Here is a 7262-nt window from a genome sequence, read left to right as displayed (position 1 = left end):
ATTTTGGGGGGGGGTCCCAGAAATTTAGAAAAATGTGGGGAAGGTTCTTAGTAGAGTGAGGGTCCAAAGCAACATAGTGGCAGGGTGGGGTCTGAGGAGAATGATGGCCAGTGACAAATTTCCTGTGGTGGGAATGGCCAACGTTCAATGTCAAGTTACTTTTTTTTTTTTTTTTTGCGGTACGCAGGCCTCTCACTGTTGTGGCCTCTCCCGTTGCGGAGCACAGGCTCCGGACGCGCAGGCTCAGCGGCCATGGCTCACTGGCCCAGCCGCTCCGCGGCATGTGGGATCCTCCCGGACCGGGGCACGAACCCGCGTCCCCTGCACCGGCAGGCAGACTCTCAACCACTGCGCCACCAGGGAAGCCCCAAGTTGCTTTTTATTTTATTCCTTGTTTGCTTTTAGGGAAGCAGCTGTTTCATCCATGGAGCAAAGCATGGCTGGGAAAGCATGATGAGGGATGGAGATTGCAACAGGATAAAGAATTTGGAGCAAAAGTTAACTCTGGCCAAGTCCCCTACTGAGTATCTTTGGAAATATTGAGGAAGGTTCTGAACTTTCCCAACCTCACCGGGTCACATTATCCAGGACATCCTAATTATATAGTTATTATTTATTTACTGAGCATCAGGCATGTACCAGGCATTTTCAAGCATTACGCCATTTAATCCTGCAAAGTAGGTATTTTATCTTTAGGAATTGAGGCTCAGGAGGATAACATGCCCAAGATCAATCAATCAGTCAGTAGTAGAGCTGAGATTGGAGCCCAGACTTACCTGACTCCAAAGCCTTTCTCTCCTCCCCCACATTATACCACACCCCTCAGAGACAAACAAAAAGCTTCTGGCTGCTTTAACCGGTGTACCTCCAGATCAACTGCTTTCACCTCCTCTCCTCTTCCAGACTTGCACCAGTTCCCCATCCAAAGAGACGAGCAATGGCAGTTAGTGTTCTCTCTGGTTCTGAGTTACGACCCCCCAGGGTTGCTCAGAGGATTCGGCCAGCACAGCCCTCCCACCTCAATCTTCTGTCCCAGCTCTCTTCCTCACCAGACTTTTCCCCCAAACTTCCTAAAAGACAAGTCTCCATTGCCCTTTGACTTTTTCATCTCTTTCTTTCTCTTCAACCCATCGTATCTTGTTAAGAGATGTGAAGGGTCTGAGATTTTATGCTCCTTGCAAGCTAATAACTTAGCCTGCTACAGTTTCTTGGATGCTAGCAGAAGACCTGAGTCTGAACTTCCGTGGTGGTGCAATGGTTAAGAATCCGCCTGACAATGCGGGGGACACGGGCTCTAGTCCTGGTCCAGGAAGATCCCACATACCACGGAGCAGCTAAGCCCGTGCACCACAACTACTGAGCCCGTGTGCCACAATTACTGAAGGTCGCGCACCTGGAGTCCATGCTCTGCAACAAGAGAAGCCACCACAATGAGAAGCCCATGCACCGCAACGAAGAGCAGCCCCCGCTCACGGCAACTAGAGAAAGTGCAGCAACGAAGACCCAACGCAGCCAAAAATAAATAAATTTATTATTTTTTTTTAAAAAAGAGGAACTTTCCTCCAAAAAAAAAAAAAGGAGACCTGAGTTTTCTGGGTCAAAGGACTGTATTACACATGGCACAGCAAGCAGCACCAGCTTCCTGCTCACAGCAGTTCCTTTGCCTCACGATCTCACCCAGGGCAACATGTAGTAACCCAGGTGTTGCTGTGGGTTTGCATCAGAGCTGAGGAACCCCAAGCTTAGGAAACCTCCAATCTTTCACAATGGGCTATAAGCAAACCTGCTTAACCTTCGCTACAGAAGGAGACGTTATCATAATGCATGGTAAACAAGTGTTCCTTCTACTCCAATAGGAAACACTATCTCTGTATTCTGCCTGCTATACAAACATTTGGAAAAGAGTCTAGAGCAAAAGCTGCTGGTGCCTCTGCTTACTATATGTACTGAAATATGTCAGCTCCGTGAAGAATTGTCTCCCAATGTATTCCTATATTTCCTCCCATTAACCATACAAAAGATTCCTCTCTCAAAAGTGATCAGTAATCTCCTAATTGTATGATTCAACAACTTTCTAGAATGCTGAAAGGGACCTCAAAGAACAACAGTCAATCATTTAAGAAATATTTATTGGGCAGCTACTAAATGCTAGGCACTGTGTAAGCAAAAATAGGCTCAGTCCTCCTCATGAAGGGGAGCAATAGACACATACCTAGTATTTACACATACCAAATGTTACAAGCTGTGATAAGTCATAGAGGGAAAGGTACATGGTGGTAGGAGGGCTGACATCAACAAATGGTCTTGAACTTGTCTGGGAAGTCAGAAATGTTTTTCCTTACTCAAGTTAAAAGGGAAAAGAAGGTCACGTGCAGAGAGCCTATGGCTGTTGGGATTACAGGACGTTTGAGAAAATAAAAGGCAGCCAGGAAGCCTTCCACACAGGAAGTCCGGGGAGAGTGGTGTCAGATCAGACTAGAAAAGGCAAGACCTCACATGTTCTGGTAAGCCACCTTAAGAATGCTAGTCTTATCTTAGAGCAATGAGACCCTGTTTAAGGGTTTTATATGAAAAGTGGCATAATCTTATTTGCTTTTAGAAAAACTGTTTTGGCTGCAAAGTGGAGAATAAAGGCTCAGATTGTATGCAGTGAGACCAGATTAGATTGGTGGCAATCGGAAAGAAGTAGGCCAATTTTAAGATTTTGGAGGTGAAATTGCTAGGACTTGGTGCTGCAACAAATATGGTGAATGAGAGGGAGGGAGATGTCAGGGGAGACTACTGCTTGTTTGATTTGAACAACTGGATAGATGAGGGGAAAGGAAAACAAGAGTTTGTGAACTAAGTCGGACTAAACTTTGTAACTTTGAGACTTTAAGTGAACATGTCAGGGAAGCAGTTGGTATCAGATTTGGAATTTAGGGTAAGGGACTGGGACACTAGAGACACATACATGGAAATCATCAGCATATAGATGATAACTAAAGCCATTGGGGTGGATGATGAGGTTTAGGCCAAGAGATTATAATGAAAACAGAAAAGAACCTAGACTGAATTGTGAGGTACTCCTATATTTAATAGCTAGGGAGAGGAGAAGGAATCTGCAAGGGAATTAGAGAAGTGGTACCCAGAAATGTAGGGAAAAAGCCAAGAGAGTATAGTGCCAGAGGAAGAACTGTTCAAGGAAATAAGTGGTCAAAGTGTTGGGTATTATTCAGAGCTCGAAAAAGATGAGGATTTTAAATAACCCTTATTTTATTGATAAGAAAAATGAAGCACTGAGAAGTGACTTGTTCAAAGTCAATGTAAACGCTTGTCCCTCTCTGGATTCCCAGAGAATTCATACTGGTGCCCATGCTAGGATTATTTATGTGTGTGATTCATTCTCTCCACAGAACATAAATTCCCTAGTCCTCGCTTGACTCAATCTTACAGCATTGTACACTGTTGACTAATCTATGTCTACTTCAGTGACATTCTTGAATTGTCTTAGTCTCCTTCAAAATAGCTGTTCTTTCTTGTTGTGCCTATACAGGTAGGGATGCCCAAAATATAATTTTTTAAAAATTCCATTTCTCCCACCTCCACACCCAACCCCAAAGGAATCAAAATTTTGAGGGATGGATTACAAGATTCTGTCTTTTTAAAAAGTTTCCAAGTAGGGGGCTTCCCTGGTGGCGCAGTGGTTGAGAATCTGCCTGCTAATGCAGAGAACACGGGTTCGAACCCTGGTCTAGGAGGATCCCACATGCCGCGGAGCAATTAGGCCCGTGAGCCACAACTACTGAGCCTGCGCACGTCTTGGAGCCTGTGCTCCGCAACAAGAGAAGCCGTGATAGTGAGAGGCCCGCGCACCATGATGAAGAGTGGCCCCCGCTTGCCACAACTAGAGAAAGCCCTCGCACAGAAACAAAGACCCAACACAGCAAAAATTAATTAATTAATAAACTCCTACCCCCAACATCTTCTTTAAAAAAAAAAAGTTTCCAAGTAGGAAGCTTTGGAAATTACTAGCGTAGAGTCAGGTTTGGAAACCACTCCCTTAGTCTCAGACCAAACAGAGCTAGGGCAGCAATACAGAAAAGCCACCCAACTCACCCACGCTCTAATAAATCCTCTTTTTTTTTTTTTGCGGTATGCGGGCCTCTCACTGTTTTGGCCTCTCCCATTGCGGAGCACAGGCTCCGGACGCGCAGGCTCAGCGGCCATGGCTCACGGGCCCAGCCGCTCCGCGGCATGTGGGATCTTCCCGGACCAGGGCACGAACCCGTGTCCCCTGCATCGGCAGGCGGACTCTCAACCACTGCGCCACCAGGGAAGCCCCAAATTCTCATATTTAAAAACGAAATACAGTTGTGCCTCAGTTATCCAGAGACCAGCTTTCCAGTAATTTTGTCTGGAAGAGGGCCAAATCTGCAAGTTAAGAAAAGGAAACCCCTCTGGCAGAAGAAGAAGTTTTTGAGAGTGAACAACAATGAAAATATCTCAGGATACCACTTGACATACAGTCACTGTCCTATTTACTGATGGGAAGAAGAGGAAGAAAAGAAATCTCTCATTGGCTGACTGTGGATATAAACATCTGATCAATCATCACCTGGAGCCACAGAGAAAAGCAGTCAAGAAAGAAAAGAGTAAAAAATAACCAGTAAAGTAGAAAGGATGAGAGGAAGGATCTGAGCGGATCAAGAGGCAGATGAGGAGATGAGAAGCAGTGACAGATATTAGAAAAGGTGATGAGAACATTCCAAAGAGAAAAAAAGAGATCACCTAAGTAGAGATCCTATATACCTCAGCAATCCCCTGGGACTAGCATATGGCCAAGTATGGCGTTTGATGGCTAGTCATCAACAAAGGATTTCATTAACCATTGTATTCCTTAAGCATGTAGGGAATAAGTACATTTTAAAAGGATTTCTGTAAAAAGGTGGGGAAAAAAGCACTGCTATTTTTTTAAGGCAGCACAATTCATAAGCTGAAATAAAGCCAGAACAAGGAGGCTGGGTACGTCGTCATTGTTTCTGAGGGCACAGTTCCTGGGGTTAGACTCCCCGTCCCAAGGACAACCCCCATCCCAAGTCCTCCCGTGGAAACCGCAAAAGGAAGCAGCCCTGACCGGCCCTCAGGCATTATTGCAGCGCCCCCAGTTGCTGGAGGTTCAAGGAAATCTCGGCCGCGTTCCCTTGTTAAGTCTTCGGGCTGTTGCACTAATTAAGGTAATGGGTTTCCACGCGTTTTGACTGGGGAAGAGACCAAGAAGCTAACTCTCACGTTTCCAACTAAAGTAAATATCTAAATATTTTTGTTTGCTTAAGAGCTCCTGGGGTGTAAGCGTTTGGGGTTGAAACCATCCAAGCCCACTTCGGTTGGCTCCCTATTCCTTGGGGGAGTGTCTTTAAAAGCACCTGCCGGCATTAAGTTTTGTGCTTCCTGAAAAAGGCCGACCCGGTGCGCCTCAGAGGGAGCCTTTTACAATCTGGACTGAGAAGTGTGTGAGTGGCCCCAGGAACGTCACCTGGCTCCTCATTTCCCTAGTATCGCTAGCAGCCTGGCCGCGGCGGCGGCTGCGACGACCCAGGCGTAGCCGGGCCTCAGGAGAGAGCCCGGAGCCCCGGGAGGGCGGTGGGCGCCCCGGGAGCGGCGACGGGGATTCTGACGCCCCGCACCGGCGGCTCCGCGGGCGCCTCGCGCTCCCGGTAAAGACCAGCGGGGCAGCCGGCCAGGGCGCGGGGCGGGGACGCGGGGTCCGGGCCGGCCGGGGGCGCCGTCGGCTGGGCTCGCGCAGCCGCACTCGGCGCGCCGACTCCCGGCTCCTCCTCCCGGCTCCGTAGTAAGCATGGCGGCGGCGGCGTTCGTGGTCCCTCGGGTGAAACAGAAAGCGGGAGCTACGCGGAGAGGGAGCGAAGAGCGGGGCTGAGGCGGCACCGTCACTGCCGGGAAACCACCCCAACAGTCAGTGCGCCGGCGGCCGCTGCGGCCCCGAGAGCTGGCTCTGCCGCTGAAGTGGCGCGAGAACGATCAGGAACCCGAAGAAGAGGCGCTGGGGTAGCCGCCTTCCTCCGCCTCAGAGCGGCGTGACTCGGAGGTGAGAGCGCGGACGCTCCCTTCAGGAAAGGTGGGGGAGACCGAGGCGTCCGGGTCCCGTTCCACCCTCCAGCCCCCGCCCCGGGGCAGGCGCCGGGGAAACCGTTAGGCTGGGTGTGAGGGGCCGGGGCGCTAAGCGGGGTTCGGGCCCGTCGAGGGGCCTGGCCCACCCGGTCTTGTGAGCGCGCGCTGGGCGGAGGGGAGTGGGCCGCGGGCGGGACCCGTCCACTCACGGGGCACCTGCTGGGCCCTAGTCTCGCCGGGAGGCGCTCGGAGGGGCGCGGCCGCGACCCCGCCACCAGCCCGCGGAGGCGGCGCGGCGGCGCGGGCGGCCCTCCCTCCGCCCCCCTGGCCCGCGGCCCGCGGTGAGCCGCGCCGCTAACGGCGGCGCTGGGGGGTGGGTTGCGGAGCCCTCCGGAGCGGATCGCCGAGCGGCCGCGGCGCCTTCGGTGTTGGCCGCCGGGCAGCCGCCAAACTTGAATGCTCCTCTGAAGAGAGTTCCCCCGCTCCTGTTGGGGTTAAAACCTCGAAAACCCGCCCTTGTGTATTTGATCCTGTTTGGCTGGTGCCAGTACCTGGCCGTTCCTCCAGCCGGCGGAGTTAACCACCTGTTCAGTCGGGGGGTGGACTCCGGGCTGCAGTCCTCGCCCTGTTTAACAGCCTGGATCTTTGAACTTCTGACACGGCTGTGAAAGAACGTCATGCGTTAGGTAAAGAAAATGAACACGTAATTTAGCCATAAAATCGGGGACAGGACGGCGGCGGCTTTAATGAATGTAGTCGTTCTTTTATTAAACTGTTAACGTTAAAAGCCTTGGGATAGTTTTCTCTCGGGGGAAGGGGGGTAATGGATAGTGAGGTGCTAGGAATCATAAATACGGGATTTTCTTTTGTGAAATTTCATGTAAGTTCCTTTGGACACCTTCGTGTCTGACCATCTATTAACAAAGAATACCAGCCTGACAAGATTTTTTTTTTAACTGTATAATCCTCATGTATGTGTAGACTGTAGGCTCTTAAAACTGAGCGGCATAATTATTTTGCTTTTTCCCGTGGTCTGTGTTTTTAGCTCTTGGAAGCAAAATTGGTGTGTGTTTTTCTGTATTACAAGAATGAAATAACAAAAGTTGAACTGTTACTATAATGTTTTATCACAATGATAGTACCAGCACCAGTGC

General features: G+C 49.9%; 1 protein-coding gene across 4 annotated transcripts in view; it reads left to right on the top strand.

Annotated features, from left to right (window-relative positions):
- Nucleotides 1-5837: 5837 nt before the first annotated feature.
- Nucleotides 5838-7262, top strand: part of FNDC3A (fibronectin type III domain containing 3A) — a 162873-nt gene continuing 161448 nt past the window's right edge. For all 4 annotated transcript variants that reach the window (XR_009536732.1, XM_060129009.1, XM_060129010.1 and 1 more), the window contains exon 1: nt 5838-6085. The gene's annotated coding sequence lies outside the window, so the exon portion shown is untranslated. The remainder of the gene's footprint in view (nt 6086-7262) is intronic.

Source organism: Lagenorhynchus albirostris, chromosome 18, assembly GCF_949774975.1.
Source record: "Lagenorhynchus albirostris chromosome 18, mLagAlb1.1, whole genome shotgun sequence".
In the NCBI taxonomy this organism is placed as follows: domain Eukaryota; kingdom Metazoa; phylum Chordata; class Mammalia; order Artiodactyla; family Delphinidae; genus Lagenorhynchus; species Lagenorhynchus albirostris.
The sequence above is the reverse complement of the archived record's forward strand: the minus strand, read 5'-3'. Positions and strand labels throughout refer to the sequence as shown.